This window comes from Pteropus vampyrus, unplaced genomic scaffold (genome assembly GCF_000151845.1).
Source record: "Pteropus vampyrus isolate Shadow unplaced genomic scaffold, Pvam_2.0 Scaffold5, whole genome shotgun sequence".
Taxonomy (NCBI): domain Eukaryota; kingdom Metazoa; phylum Chordata; class Mammalia; order Chiroptera; family Pteropodidae; genus Pteropus; species Pteropus vampyrus.
The window spans coordinates 17,850,408-17,866,176 of record NW_011888786.1 but is presented as its reverse complement, the minus strand read 5'-3'; the positions used below and the strand labels follow the sequence as shown (position 1 = coordinate 17,866,176).

Here is a 15,769-nt window from a genome sequence, read left to right as displayed (position 1 = left end):
AGTGGTTAAGAGCACAGTGGTTAAAACCTTAGACTTTAGGTTTGTACCCTTGGCTTCAACATTAAGTGACCTTAGACAAGTTACTTAAATTCTCTGTGTCTCCATTTTCTCGGATGTAAAATGGGAATAATAATTGTTCTTATTTCACAGAGTAGTTATATAATGAAGTTGATGTAATATATGTAAAGCTCTTAGAATAGTATGTGTCATTCGAGGTTTCGTTTTTAAGACACACAAATGGAGCAATATATATTGCTATGTGTCAAGTGTAGGAGAATGGAGAAGACCGGTTCTGGCACCCCGCCATGAAACTTACATTCCAATCTATATTTGGGGTGGTAGGCAGAATAATGCCCCCCACCCCCCCACCCCAAAGATGTCCACGTTCTAATCCCTAGAACCAGTAAATATGTTAGACTATATGGCAAGGGGGAATTAAGGTAGCGGATAGAATTACAGTTGCTAATCTGCTGACTTTAAGATAAGGAAAGTATCCTGGATTATCCAGGTCTGCCCAAGGTAATCATAAGGGTCCTCAAAAGATAGAAGAGGAGGCATAAGAGTGAGTGTGAAAGTGATATCACTTGAGAAGAACTTGACCTGCTGTTGTTGACTGTGAAGATGGAAGGGAGAACATGCAGGTGGCCTCTACAGGATAGAAAACGCAAAGAAATGAATTTTCTTTTAGAGGCACCAGAAAGAACACAGCCATATTGATATCTCGATTTAGTCCAGTAAGACCCAATTCAGACTTCTGGCCTCCAGAACTGTAACATAAGAAATTTGTGTTGTTTACACCACCAAATTTGTGATAATTTGTTACAACAGCAATAGGAAATTAATACTCATACAGATAAGAAACAAGTGAATATATAATGCAATTTAAGGTAATGATAATTAATAGAGAGAAAATGAAACAGGATAAAGAGATGGAGAACGAAGGTGAGGCTCTCTTAGATGGTCAGGGAAGTCATCCCTGGGAAGATGACATTTGAGGAGAGGCTCAAATGAAATGAGAAGACAAGCCGTGGATCTTCATTTCGGGCAGGGGGAATAGAGTCTACAAAGGCCGTAATGAGAGAAAGACCTTGAAAGTTGAAGAAGGGTCAGTGTGGCTAAGGCATACTAGGCAAGTGGGAAAGTAGCAGGAGATAAGATCAGACATGGTAGAGGTCAGATCAGATCCTACAAGCCCTTGGAGTTTGGATGCTATGGTAAGAGGTTTGGATCTTATTCCCAGTGTGTTAGGAAAACAGATAAAGAAAACACACTGAGAATAAGAACACTCGTACATAGGAGGTGCCCAGTAAATGATTGCTGAATGAAATTAAATGTTACAGAGAAGACTGCATTGAGTGAGGGAGTTGAACTAGGTATCCTCTAAGGCCAGTTTCTGTTCTAAGATTTTATGATTTATTTGATTGTAGTTGGCTGTCTTTACCACTCAGAAGGTAGGCTGGTTCTGCACTTGTTTAAGGAGTGCATGGAGAAAGCAATCTACCTTCAATGCCAGCCCAAGGAACACTTTAATTAGGAAGGAAATATTGGGCTTGTAAATACATACAAAGATGGCTTTCTGATGCTAAGTATAAATAGTTTCAGATTGTATGCAGTTTGATACTACCCATCCTTTCTTTCCATCTCCTGCCCTCTCCATTTTATAAGGACGACCTTACAACAGGTTAATAATAGGAAATGGTGGTGGAATGCCAGCATTGCCTTCAATTATTTCATTCCCACAAATATACAAGAGTCTCACATGTTCTTAGCAACAATCTATATTTTTACCTTTACCTATATATCCGCTTTCGTTACATGACAAATAATCCCACATCATAGTGGCTCAAAATAACAATCACTAATTTCATTCTTCATTCTGTAGTTTGGCAATTTGGGCTGGGATCGCTGAGAAGGTCTGCTCTGGGCTGGCTTGGCTGACCTTGGCTGAGTTCACTTATGAATCTGTGATCGGCTGGTGGGTTAGTTGGGGCTAGATGGTGTGATGGCTCAGTAGAGGTGATTGGGGAAACTGAGTCACTCTCTCAGAGGGCCCCCCCTCCTCCATAGGACTAGCCTGGGCTCCTTTATATGATGGCAGCAGGATTCCACAAGTAAAAAAGGAATTATACGAAGCCTCTTGAGGCCTAGGCTCTGAACTTTTCAAAATTGCTTCTGCCACATTCTATTTCCCAAAGCAAGTTATAAGGTCAGCTCATATTAAAGGAGTCGAGAAATTGCCTCTCGATAGAGAGCATAGTTGTATTGCATAGGCTGTAGATACAGGGAAGGGTGAAAAATGTACTTGCAATCTGTCATAATCAGTAAGGGTGTTTTTGGCTTGTGAACAAAAACTTCAACTCTAGGTTGCTTAAACAATAAAGACACATTAACAAAATAAGAAATTTGCAGGAAGAGTGATTACAAGGTTATTTCAACTCTTGGCAATGCCATCATGGTCCTAGGTTTTCTCTTATTCAACTTCTGTTCTGTCATTCTCAGCATGTTTCATTTTGTTCACATTCTAACAAGATATCCATGACAGTTTCAGGCTTTATTTATAGATGACAAAGTCCAGAGGAGAAAAAATGGAATGTCTCTGTCTTGTGTCTTCTTTGAGAAATGAGGGAAATCTACCCAGAAGCTTTTGCAGTCTTCCCATTGGGTCTCATTAGATCATCTGCCTGTGACTGAATATGGAGATTAAAAAGCTCTACTCGTCAACTTCATGCTACTAGCTTTTGAAGTAGGAAGACGGGAATTAGAGGTGGTGAGCTATGCATGCGTTTCCCTCAAGAAATACAGCAGTTTAAGAATGTCGAATGTAGGGCAAATAGTTCTACCCAGAAAGTAGCTTTGGGTGTACCTTTCTGGATATTCTTACCATTTGTGGTGATTTCTTTAGCAACAGCAACAACAACAAGAACAACAAGAACAACAACAAAACAGATGGTAAAGATCTATACAAACATAAATTCAACAGGTAGGAGGTGATGCCTTTGGGTCAGGAATTTCAAGTAAATTAGAACAAATAATTTTAAAATTTTTCTGTTATTCTTGTGTGATTCTTACTCTGACTACTTATAGTTGCTTCTTGAGCCACGTAACAGAAAGTATATTTCTTTAAATCTTAAAGACCACTAATAAGGTCTGAGTTTCACAGTCTTAAACTTTCAAATAAAGAGTAAAGGGACAAAAAAATAGTTACTAGCTAGCTAGGAAACTTTATAGCTTTTGTTTTTAGAGTAAATTTGTCCTTAATTTAATTTAGTCTCACAACATCTATTAGTTCTCCTGTCTTTAAAATTTGACCTGGAGTGGCATATATAGCAAATACAAGTATTATTTTTCTAGAAAGTCTCATGTAAAATGTGCCTCTTTGTTAACTATTCTCCATAAATAATCTGTCTTGTAAAAAGGCCATCATCGTAGCGGCTGTCAACTGAATCAGCTTTATGAAGACAATGTCAAATTGCAAGTAAACCTGTAGATGGGGCCTGAGTAACTTTTTACCATTGAAGAAAGTGAAATTTTTTAAAACAGTGACTTCTGACCATGCCTGAGAGAGATTCAACTGTATAAATTTAAAGTAAACACATTTTAAATTTTGAGAAGAAGAAGTTACCCTGAAAGGCAAGCTTGAAAATTGCATTGTTCTAGTTTCCTTCCATTTATGATTTGTTTGAATATCTATTTTCTCTCCTCGTTAAACTGCTTACACTTCAAAAGCTTTTCCTCTTTTATAAGTTTCACTGTTAATGTTAAATCAGCCAGTGCTTTTAGTGAATTCCACACTCTGGGTTTCTTTTATAGTATTGTTGATCCTTGGGAGGGGTGGGGTAGAAGGGTTGGTTGTCAATCCTATTGCTTACAACAGCTTGAATATCTATGACAGGACTTTCAAAGGCAAACTGCATGATTTTAGAAAAGAATTAACAATGTGGGTAATTGGTCAATGTGCAAATGTTGGTAATAAAAGTATAAACTTAAAATAAATTATTCTCTAGAGTCACATATTGCAGAGGTGATATAGCTCAGACATCAGAGTATGACACTGGTTAGTAAGAAATTTGGGATAAATTTCACCTTAAAATAATGTATATTTTCTAGAAGCAAACAAACAAAAAACTGCACTAAGAAACAAAAAATCATTTTTTGTACCCACCCCCCAATATGTATACATGGAAAAAGATCTGAAGGAACTGTCCCTCAAACTGTGTTAATTGATTATCTTTGAGGTGGTTCCTATTTAGGAGCACTTCCTCATTATGTTTAGTTTTGGTAGGGTACCTGTTCTAGTTGTCTTTGGATGCTGAAAGGTGAGGCCCTTTGTTGCTCACCATAGCAACTAGGTTATGGTCAAATGAAGTAGGCTTGGACACTGAGGCTTCTACCTGGAACTTCAAACCTTGAGTGTGTGACACAGGACCTGGACTAAGGTGAGGCATCTACGATGCTAGGGTGTAAAATTTAAGGAGGCACTCATTCTGAGTCACGTAAGGGCTGATCTGCATTTGTACAACTCTGAGAGTAACTGCCTCCTCGAATTTTGTGTCCTGGGCTCCTGACTTATTTCCCCAAGTCCCAGCTACGGTATGATACTTGGAAAGATGGTAGGGGTAGTGCTAATGACAGCAGAAACAATGATGTTGGCGGCAGTGGCTGTGGTGCTGCTAATTTCAGTGGTGGTATCTGTACACTGGCGTAAGCTTGGCTCTGGTTCCAGTGGAAAGCCTCTTGGTTCTCTTGCCTTTGGTTTTGTCAGCTCCCTGGTAATTCTTCTAATATATTTATTTTCTGCTTAAGGGAACCAGAGTTGATTTCTGTTGCTTACAACCAAGAACTCTGACTAATACAGTGGGATTGTGAGCAATTTATATTTTGTTCTGCTTTATCCTTTTCTATGTTTTCATTTTGCACATATTTACAAGCAGGTTATGTTTTCATGGAAGGCCAAATATTTTTTTATCAACTTATTCTGTCAGCAAGTAGACCAAAGTTTATAGTATGGGCTTCAGACTGAGTTAATTCAGTGACATTAACATCAAGGACCTAGATTCTTTCCCTTGCTCTATAGTTCCATGGTTAATGTTAGGTTAGTGGCAGCCTGGCTATAGTAATTCCAAGAGTTACATGCAGAAATGATATTGTCTAGAAGAAAAGGAAAAAAGGATCTCTTCCTATGGTCCTTTCTTAAGAATGAGGAAGAATTTTTCAGGAGCCCCACTACAGATTTTATTCTCATTTTATTGGCCAACAGCAGTCACATGCTTAAGCATGGCCTACTATTGACAAGGGTAATACTTTTCTTAGACCGATCAGATCTATTCCCAGAGCTTAGATCAGTTCCCCTGAGGCACATGATACTGTAGGGGAGAGGAGAGTCTCTGAATTAAATTGAGATTCTCTTAGGAAAGAAGGAAGGTGGAAGGGAAGTTGGGTAGTCAACTTACGGTATCCATAATTTATTTTGATTGCTTGTTGAGTACTTTTGTTCACTTTTGGGTATGCGGCTATGATCTGAATATTAATGTATATAATGTGTTTTTTTAGGTAACCGTTAATCCTATCTTCTGGTACCAGTTTTAAAGTGCTAACTAGAACATAGTAAAATCATGTAACCACTGTGGAAAATAGTATGATGGTTCTTCAAAAAATTAAATAGAACTACCATATGATCCAAGAATTCCACTTCTAGATATATAACTCAAAGAACTGAACGCAGGGATTTGAACAAATATTTGTACACTCATGTTCATGGCAGCATTATTCGCAAAAGCCAAAAGGAAGAAGCAATTCAAGTGTCCATCGACAGATGAATGGAATATTATTCAGTCTTAAAAAGGGAGGAAATTCCAACATATGCTAAAACATGGATGAATTTTGAAGACACCTTGAAGTGAAGTAAGCTAGTCACAAAAGGACAAATCCTATGTGATTCCACTCAAATGAAGTACTTAGAGTAGTCAAATTCACAGAAATAAAAGGTAGAAAGTAGACAGAAAGTAGGACATTATGTGGTGGTTGCCAGGGGCTAGAGGGAGGGGAAACTGGGAGTTTTTGTTTAATGGGTATACAATTTCAGTTTTGCAAGATGAAAAAAACTGCACAACAATATGAATGTACTTAATGTCACTGAGTTATACACTTAAAAATGGTTAAAATGGTAAATTTTATGTCATATATATTTCACCATATATTAAATTTAAAATCATAAACTAAAAAAGAAAAAAAAAAGAAGAAAAAGAAAAAAAGCCCATCATGAGGGCTAACTTTATATGTCAGCTTGACTAGACAATGGTACCAATCGTTTGGTCAAACATCAGTCTAGCTTTTGTGATTTTTTTGGATCCAATTAACATTTAAATTAGTAGCCTTTGGTTCTATTTCTCTGGAGAACCCTGACTAATATGCCTATGTTTTTCAAAAACATTATATGATATTTATAAAATTTTTACAATGAGAAGAATATTCTCTTTTTGTGACTAGAGAATGTGGGAAACCTGAAGACCTAAAGTTGTGAAACACAGCAGCCCTGTACCGAATGTCTGTGGAATGAGTGAAAGTTGTATAGGAATAGAGGAGGAAGTGTGTAAGTTGGGAAAACCCCACAGAGCTTTCCCCTGGGCTTGGAATTCCCTTCCCATACATAGTCCCCTACTGTATTCTTTATGAAACCACTCAAGACGATAATTGGAATGACAAGCACTCAAAAAATGTCAGCAACTTTTATTATTATTTTAGGGGAAGATGTGTCTTCCCCATTCATATTTTCTTTTATATGAAGGAAGCTCCACAGGGGAAATAATCTGGCCTTTCCCTCCTCTCTCTATTCACAGATGGCTAAGTTTAGAAGAAGAAACAGAGTATATTTGTCTCTTAGGGCTGCTATAACAAATTAGCACAAATTGAGTCACTAAAACAATAGAAAGTTATTCTTTTGTAGTTCTGGAGACCAGAAATCTAAAATCAAGGTTTGGACAGGGTTAGGAGTCTCTGAGAAAGAATCTATCTCATGCCTCTCTCCTAGCTTCTGGTGGTTGCCTGTAATCCTTGACGTTACTTGGCTTGTGGATGCATCGCTCCAATCTCTCAGTCTCTGCCCGCATCTTCACATGGTCTTCTCCTCTCTGTCTTCTGCCTTTTCCTTCTAAGAACATTTGCCATTTGATTTATGGCCACACTAACCCAGGATGATCCCATGTCAAGATCCTTAACTTAATTACATATGCAGAGAAGCTCTTTTTCCAAATAAGGTCACAGTCACAGATTCTGGGTAGGCATATCTTTTGAGGGGGCCACTATTCAACTCAATACACCAAGTGTGTGTATTCTAACTTCTTCCTTTTTTTTTTTCTTCTTGTGGTGAGCCTGCCTACTTAGAATATGTATTCCACTCTGATTCTCCTGTTCTAAGTTTTATGGAAGTCTTGCCCTCCATCAGAAACTCTGCCATAGTCATGCAATCCTTGTGACAGCATGAATAAATCTGTCTAATTCTGGGTTCAGAAATGGGAACCACTTACCTGCCACCATAAAGCCTTATTCTTCAGTATCAGCTATATCATGTAAAGGTGACAGTTTGGTCTCCCATCTGCCCTATTCTTCTATCTCATCTCTCAATTAGTCTAGAATTCAGAATGGAAGAGATATGTCCTTTCTCCAGTTCCCTTGAAAATTTAATTAATATTGCTGAAGTTTCTAAATTCAACCTTCTAAATTCTTGTCTAACTCTCAGATGCAGAATTAGCCATCTCTTCTAGGCCTTCACACTCCTTCCTGTTATCTCCTGTTAGTACTTTTTGGGCAGATTAGTTGTTTACAGGCTGTCTTCCATTTTGCATCCCCTGAACCCCAATCCATTTGGTCTATGCATAAATGATTGGGACAAGCAGGAGCTGTATTTTGACAACCCAGACATCCTCCTAAGATTACTATAGCATTGGACACATGATCAGACACCATGCATCCCATTATTCTCTCATGCTTTTGATTTTATTGTCATCTTTATTTATTTATTTTTTTTGCTGTTATGGGTCATAAATAAGAAAGAAAATCTCACTTTTTTTTTTTTTTACTGAAATTGGGATCCAAAGTATCTTGTATATTTTGTCAAACCAATTTATGAGTTTTGCCTACCAAGAAAGGGTGATCTCTTATACTGCTTTATATATCTTACAATTTATCATTTTTTTAATCTTTGAAAGGTCAAGATACAAAAAAAAAAAAACCAACAAAAAAGTATGATTCTATTCTCCAGAGTCCCTCTAAACTTATCTTTGCAGTTTATTCTCTTTTTAATTCCATAAGTGAGTATATAATTTGTCACTAAGAAGACCATATAACTTATGTCTGATTTTTATTTAACATCATATCAGTGAGCATTTTCTCTTGTCATGATATAATTTCCAAACCATGATCCTTTCAGAAGGCTCTGTAATTTTCCTTCTTATAAATATAATTTATTCAACCATTTTTCTTTTAGAGGGATATTCAAGTTCTTTTAAAATTTTTATTCATTTGAAACAACTTTTAAAAACGTATTTTTTAAAAATCTGTCATAATTCTGACATTATTTATAGCAAAGCTGAACAATTGAAACAGTCACACTCAAGATGCCAGACAATACAGTGGGACACTGTACTGGAGAAAAGCCAATTGAAGTGATCACCAGCTTGAACCACATTCCTGCTGTGAGGCAGGCTGCTGCAGACAGTGCTCTGTGCATGGGTCCACATGGTGGAAACTGGAGTCCTGCTTTCCTGGCTATTGTGGATTGAACTGAAAATTGATGCCTGACTCTAAAGCAGCCATACATGGGATGTTCAGTAGCCAGTGAGGTGGGCTGATGCAAGAGCTTCACCCAACATGATCACTGCGTCCTAGATGATGACTAGCCAATCAACAAAGCCTCTTGCACAGAATTTGAGACCTGTCGGGGATCTAAGTCTAAAGGTTGGGCAGAAATGAGGAGACACTTTGGGAGAAGTCAGAAAGCCCCGTCCACATGGCCAGGAAAAAAGGCGGAACATTGGAGCTGAGAAAAGAAATGCAGAGAGGATTTGGCAGCACAAGCAGAGAAAGCAGAGGCAGAATGTAGCTGAGTCGCCATACTGACAGAGCACTAGAGAGGGAGCCACAGATGCCTTCTGCTGAAGCAATGTCAAGAAAAACAGGTGGCTGGAGGTATCTTATGTCCTGAATGACATTCCCAGCTCCGCCAGGCAGCTGCTAAAACTGCTTCCTGCTCTTCCCCACTTCCTAGGGTACCCTTACAATGAACCACGTGAACCCAAGTCAACAGAGCACATCTTCCTGGCAACGCAAAAGAGCCCATGTAATATTCATATCTCTATTCTGGAACATATCAGGTGGCATTATGATGATTTGTTTTTATGATTCTCCCTGACTAGACTCCTTGAGCTCAAGGCCTGTGTTCGATGCCTTTTAAAAATATCCTCAACTACTGGGACAGTGCATTAACACATAGTAGTACTTACTAATTGTTTGATGAATGAATGACAGGTGAGCAGCATGAGTGTGCATGTAGCCAAAACAGCCATCAAAACTCAGGGATCTCAATTAGAGAGCATTTCTCTAAAGGAGGTAAATTTTGTTTTGTTTGCCATCACTAAGGGGTATAAATCGTTTTAATCTCATGTATTTTAGTGGAAACAATGGCTAGGCAAAAATTCCCCTTTAATTCTGTTGTAATTAAAACACATTTAAAAAATATATTTATTCACCAAACATTTATTGAGTCTTGTCTCATATCAAATATTACACTAAGCTCTTGGTATACATTATACTAAGCTGTACAGGGAGCAAACACATGATGAGTCCCAGCCCTTATGGGATTTTGAGTCTAGGAAGGAAAGCATGTTCTCCATATCAAGAAAAAATAAAACAGTGTAGAATGGCTGCAGTGATACGAAGTACTGAGGAACTTCATTGCTGAAATGTGATTTTAGAAAAGACACTGGCAAGTGGCAGGGAAAAACACTTGCTATTAAGGAGATAACAGCATCTTTTAAAACAGTCATTAATAGTACTCTCTATATTGCCAGTTTAATAGGGCATGATCTTTAAACTTCAGACTTTTCAAAGTTGAAGATGTTTTAATAGTTCGTGAGCTCCAGAATTTACCTTTTCCTGGAGACATTTATCCAATGTCTTAAAACAAGGTGTCGTTATGACTATTTCAATTGAGACAAGAAATCACTAATTATTTTTTCCAAAAAGATACTTAACAAAAATAGTACTCTGATATAACCAGAGTTGCATCAACTGGCTGATGTTTTTTAATAAGCTGGATGAGTTTAATTTGGCAATGTGCGGTTGCAATATCACAGGTTTACACTTGCAGATAACATATCTGCATTAAGTTGAAACTTAAAATTGTGACTCAAATTGCAAAACAACATTTGTTTTATGGTATTCAAACATGGAGCCATAGTCATTGAGCTGTCTGAGTTTAAAAAAAAATGATATCGTTGAACTTCTCATCATATACTACAGATATATTTGAAAAATATCTTCCCAGAGAACATATAAATTAGCAGAGGAGCCTCTTTATGGTTTATGTAATTGAACTTTGAAATAGAATTTCCTATTACTCAAACTTTCGGCCTACTTTCAAACTTTGGCACAAATTTAATTGAAGAGTATCCTCAGTGTTCCGAGTCTACTGTTTAAAAATTAGTTACTATTTGTAACTGCTCACCCCCGTGAATCACGATTTTTTAATACTGTGCCAATAAAATAAAATACAGAAGCAAACTGGATGTTGAGACTGATATAAGCCTGCAATTGTCATTCTTTATCCCAAATATAAAATTTTTGCTCTATATTTGCAGAATAGAGTAGACTGTTGTATTCACCTGCCCGACATCTCTCCTTTTTCTTTTGACAATAGCGCCTCGGTTTTCTTGAGACACCATCCTATTTCATTCTCAGTCCATGGAGACTCTGGGTGTACACAGGACCCACCGCGACCACTCAAACTGTACCATTGTCCAGACCAGTGATAGGTCCGGGGATGGGCATGTGAGCCTGGTCAGACCACTGAGTCTGAGCTCTGGTACTGTGTTGAGCTCTTTTAGGAAGGAGACTGCAATTTGTAAAACTGGTTATAAGCCCAGGGAGGAGGCCCATCTTGAGAATAGAGCAGCCAATGTAGAGAGAAACAGAGCTGAGAAATGGACAGAAAGCTTTGATGATATTTTTTCAGTCTTTCAATCAACTGATTCCTGAATTCCATAACCACTTGCAGATTTACATGAGTTAATAAATCTCCACCCCCCTGACCTTTTTTTAAAAGTTAGTTTGAATTCAATTTTCTGTCACTTATACTTGAAAATAATCTTGACTAATATGCAAATGATTATAATTTTTCTCATGGGATTTAAGAATAAGCGATGTAATAAAGGTGAGATTATAAAAGCAAGTTTTTACTAGTAAAGTATCACTTCTCTTTGTTATGTACATTCAAGTTCCCTGTAAGAATCACTTGAATAAAGTTCCGTTGAAATATAAAAATTAAAAAAGTAAATATAAAATATAAAAATACGAAATGCTTATATTCCCATGGCCTACACAATAAGGTCAAGTGCAAGTGTAGCAAGTTATCACAGACCATTTGCAGTCTGTCCTTACCTACCATTTCAGCCTCAGTCCTCGCGATCCTTCCATGTGAGAACATAGCACTCTCTCCAGCTGCCTCTGCCCTTCACCTTTACTGAGTATCGCTTAGCTTGTATCCTCTGCCTAGAAACCACCCTTTTCTTGCTGTTGGTTTTTTCACAAGTTCTTTTTGGTTCAGCTAAATAGCACTTCCTCTGTAAAGCCTTCCAGAATCTCCCCACGTAGAATTAATTGCTTTCCCTTCTGCATATCCCTCATCACAGTCTAACCTGTATCAGCGCTAGGGGTACTTGACTGCCTTCTTTTTAGTCTGCAGTCTCACAGACAGGGCCTATCTTATTTATCTGTGTTTTCTTTCTACTTAAACTCTATTGGATACCTAGTAGATGCTCAATGCCTTTTTGTCAAGTGAAATTTTAATGCCAGGGCTTAGGGTAGCTTTTGCTCTTGTTTACTCTCTTAGGTGCTATAGGCCTTTCTCATCTAGGGTGTAAAGGGAGCTGTGTATACTTTGTAGTAGAACTGTCAGCATTCACAGTCACCAAACACCGTAAATGACCCATGTCCTACCCATTCAAAGAGTCCCAGTCTAAGAGTGATTTTTATTAGCTCTATTTATTGGTCCAAACATAAACTCTTTGGTTTTAATAGGGCCTTGAGCCAAATATCAAAAATGCACAGATCAAAGAGCCTCCAAGATCATCCAGCGTTGTGTGTTACCATTGTTAACCAACTTGTGTTTTGGCCTAGTGGTTTAGTATATTTTTCCTTGGTAGTTTCCACTTATCACAAGAATGGGAGATGCTTACCCACGGAGTTTACAAGTATTTCAAAATGTGTTCGGCTATCAGGAGGCTTGCTTTGGATTCAGCCATACTGGGTGTGTCACCTTCTTTGGACATCACTCATGCCTCGTGTTACCTTCATCACTCTGCCTAATTGACTTGCGTGTCTGGGCCATCCGACCTGGTAGTGACTTTCCATGTTGCTTTCCTGAATAACTAATGATAGATATTATAACTACAAGTATTGACCACTCCCGGTTTAAGTTGAACTTGTCGGACGGCATTAAGTGCTCTTTAATGCTCTTGAAACTGGCCTTCTCCTTTTCCTGATGGACTTTCTTGGGACTCAAGCACCCTACCCCACTACCTCCCTGTTGAGGAAGACTATGACTGTGGACTCTATCCTGTGTCACAGTCCATAGAATGCTTGTCTAGCCAAGTTCATTCTTTTAACTGGTGGGTAATTAGTTTTGATGACCCAGTTCCTACTGAATGATCAAAAATGTTTTCTCCTGAGCAGAGCCATGTGGGGAGGAGTGCTGAGACAATGTTAGGGTGGTTGCGATGGCCCAGGGCCAGCCAGTCCAGAGGTTTCAAGACTAAAGTTCTATCTTTGGGACTGAGTTCTGTTGGAATGCTAGTGGGAGTGGGAAGGGGTGTTGGCAAGGTCCCATTCTCTGGGTATTCCTACTTTGTTGGATAATGCCGGCAAATTATAGGCTGGAGGACACTATTTGGGACATGTGCTGACATTAAAAAGAGATGGCTACTCTGATTTTCCAGCAATCAATCTTATTTTAAACCACTTTATTTTCAGACTGATCTTTCCTGTTGATTTGGTCATCTCTTTGGATTTACTGAATTGCTCCATTCTAGCAGTAGAGGCCAGGGAAACATTACAGGAGTCATAAAATCAAAGAGGGAGAGTAGTGCTTGGAGTGGGTGTGTTACTTCTCATGATTAAAACCTAAAACGTTCAGAAAAAAATTTTTCTTCTCATTTTTCTTAGATTTTTTGTTTTGTTTTTCTGAAAATGTAGAATTATACATATTTTAGAATGTAGAATAAAATACTTAAGAAAATATGATCATAAATGGCTACTCTATGATTTCTGGTATCCATTCAGTGGCAGTCTGTTGTTAAGAAAAGAGCAGGAGCATTGAAGTTTGCTGGACATGGGTTCGAATCCCATTATGGGCTACTACTGATGTTGATAGGATTCTTATGAGGTTCATAGAGAGTATATGTATCAAAGTACCCAATTCCTAATAGTGTAGTTTATTGTGCAATAGGAATATTTAAAAAGTAAAGCTAAGTAAAAAGTATTATTCTTGAACCGTTTGTAAGTATATATACCACGCAAGAGTAAAATGCTTGCTATCACTAGAGATTCTGCCATTTTTGCAAGAGAAAGCAGTGGTGGGCAGCCCTTTCTTTGCTTACAGACTTCTTCCTGTTGCATTTTGATTTTAGGATTAGTGGATGTCTTCCTGTATCCTCAAAGGACTTCGAGTTTAGTGGACACTAAGTAGCATCCATTTGTTCCTGCAGAGATTTGAAACAAGGGGCTTATTGGCCATCTCACTCAAAAGGCCCCAGACAGAGAGAAGGAGAAAGAGGAAGTCAAGAGATTTGGGAGTTGGAAGGAGATGAGTGCTCTCTGTATCTGCCTGGCAGAGTAAAAGCTCTAAGTGCAGAAAACATAATGCCTGTCTTTGTTGACTGGAAAGTTGCTGGTGTCTTTGGTTTTCAAGTTTTTGCCTGCTTCACAGAAGCAGGCAGAAAGCAAGAGATGCTAGATTCCCTTGAATCTATAGCAATTTGTAGTGTCACGATATTTTTTAAAAAATTATTTTAATTTGTTGGAATGCAAATTCAAGAGAAAAATGTAGAATCATTGCATAAATACATGATATTTTTAAGCCTAATAAGTCAAAAGCATCATAACTTTGTGAGAAAACCACAAAGTGTAAAACATTTTTGTAAAGTCGTCTTAATCATGTAGTGCGCACTAAAAGTATTGTAGACATTTATCTCCTCTGCCCCCATCTCTACATCTCCATTGTGGAGGAATGCTCAATTGAAAAAAATGTCTCCCCATTAGGCATTAAAAACTCTTAGTAGCTACCTTTATATGATCGATTACTGTATGGGGGTACATGCATAGATTCTGCCTTGGTTTAAATGGCTGCTCCACCTTTTATTAGCACGAAGTCTCTTAACCTCTTAACATGATTTAGTCTCTTATAAAATGAGGTTATTGTGAGGATTAAATGAGTAAATATATGTGAAGTGCTTGGTAATTGGGCATTATATTTTATAAGTATAATACATTCTTCCTTTTTTAAAGATATCCCATCACTTGAGCCTCACAAAAATTTTGTGAGAAAGATAAAGCAAGAATTATTAATACCCTTTGGGGGAATATGAAGTTCAGAATGACCGAGTACCCTCCCTGGGATCAAACATGTGGTAGTGTACAAAACTGGGATTCAAATTCAAGTGTCCTGGTTTTTCACCACATCTCCCCTAATTTTAGGAAATTTTACACTTTCAGTCTTCTCCTTAATTCTCGAGTAATGAATTAAGCCCAACTATTGATTGAATAGCCTTATTCAAATATGTATTTATTGATTGAACAGAACAACTAAGAAATAGGTATTGCATAAAATAATATTTGGTCAACATTCTCTTAAATGATATCACAAACATTCAAGCATTTTATAGGAGTATTTTTCCCCCTTAGAGTAACCAAGTGTTTTAGGATTATTTTTTAGGTTATGTTGAATAAAGACGACTGATGCTTGAACCATTATCATGCCAAATTCAACAAAGTATTAACAGGTCCACATGCTAGATGATATAACACAATAGCCACATTACAAATGATGCAGTCATTGAAAATGAAGCATTTGCACAATCCGAAAGTATGATTAATCTTACAAGAGATCTATTTCCATATCTTTTGTTCACAACATGGCTATTATTACTTTTAATCAAAACATCGAAGCCTGAATCACCTTGACAGGGCCTGAACAACAGCAACCAAATCTAGGAAGAAATCCCTTCATTGTGTTGATGTGTCTACTTGGAAGTTCCAGGAGCCAGAGAGAAGGAGGATTCGATGGCATATATTGTGGGAGAGAGGTAGGTAGGCATATCAGTGATGACCTGGAAGGGCAAAGATGAAGGACAAGAGCTGCATAGGGCGAAGTGCTTATTAGGAATAAAGTTGATATAAAGACACAAAGTAGCATCCGTTTGTTCCTGCAGAGATTTGAAACAAGGGGCTTATTGGCCATCTCACTCAAAAGTTTTTTATATTTCTTTTAAGCTTTTAGAAT

General features: G+C 37.8%; 1 long non-coding RNA gene across 2 annotated transcripts in view; it reads left to right on the top strand.

Annotated features, from left to right (window-relative positions):
* LOC105295845 overlaps nucleotides 1–15,769 on the top strand; it is an 89,272-nt gene that overhangs the window by 55,793 nt on the left and 17,710 nt on the right. Inside the window, exon 6 of one of the 2 annotated variants that reach the window (XR_002781905.1) lies at nucleotides 8,580–10,139. The exons of the other annotated variant lie outside the window; for it this stretch is intronic. This is a non-coding gene — a long non-coding RNA (uncharacterized LOC105295845). Of the gene's footprint in view, nucleotides 1–8,579; nucleotides 10,140–15,769 lie in introns of those variants that run through there. 2 annotated transcript variants of the gene reach the window in all.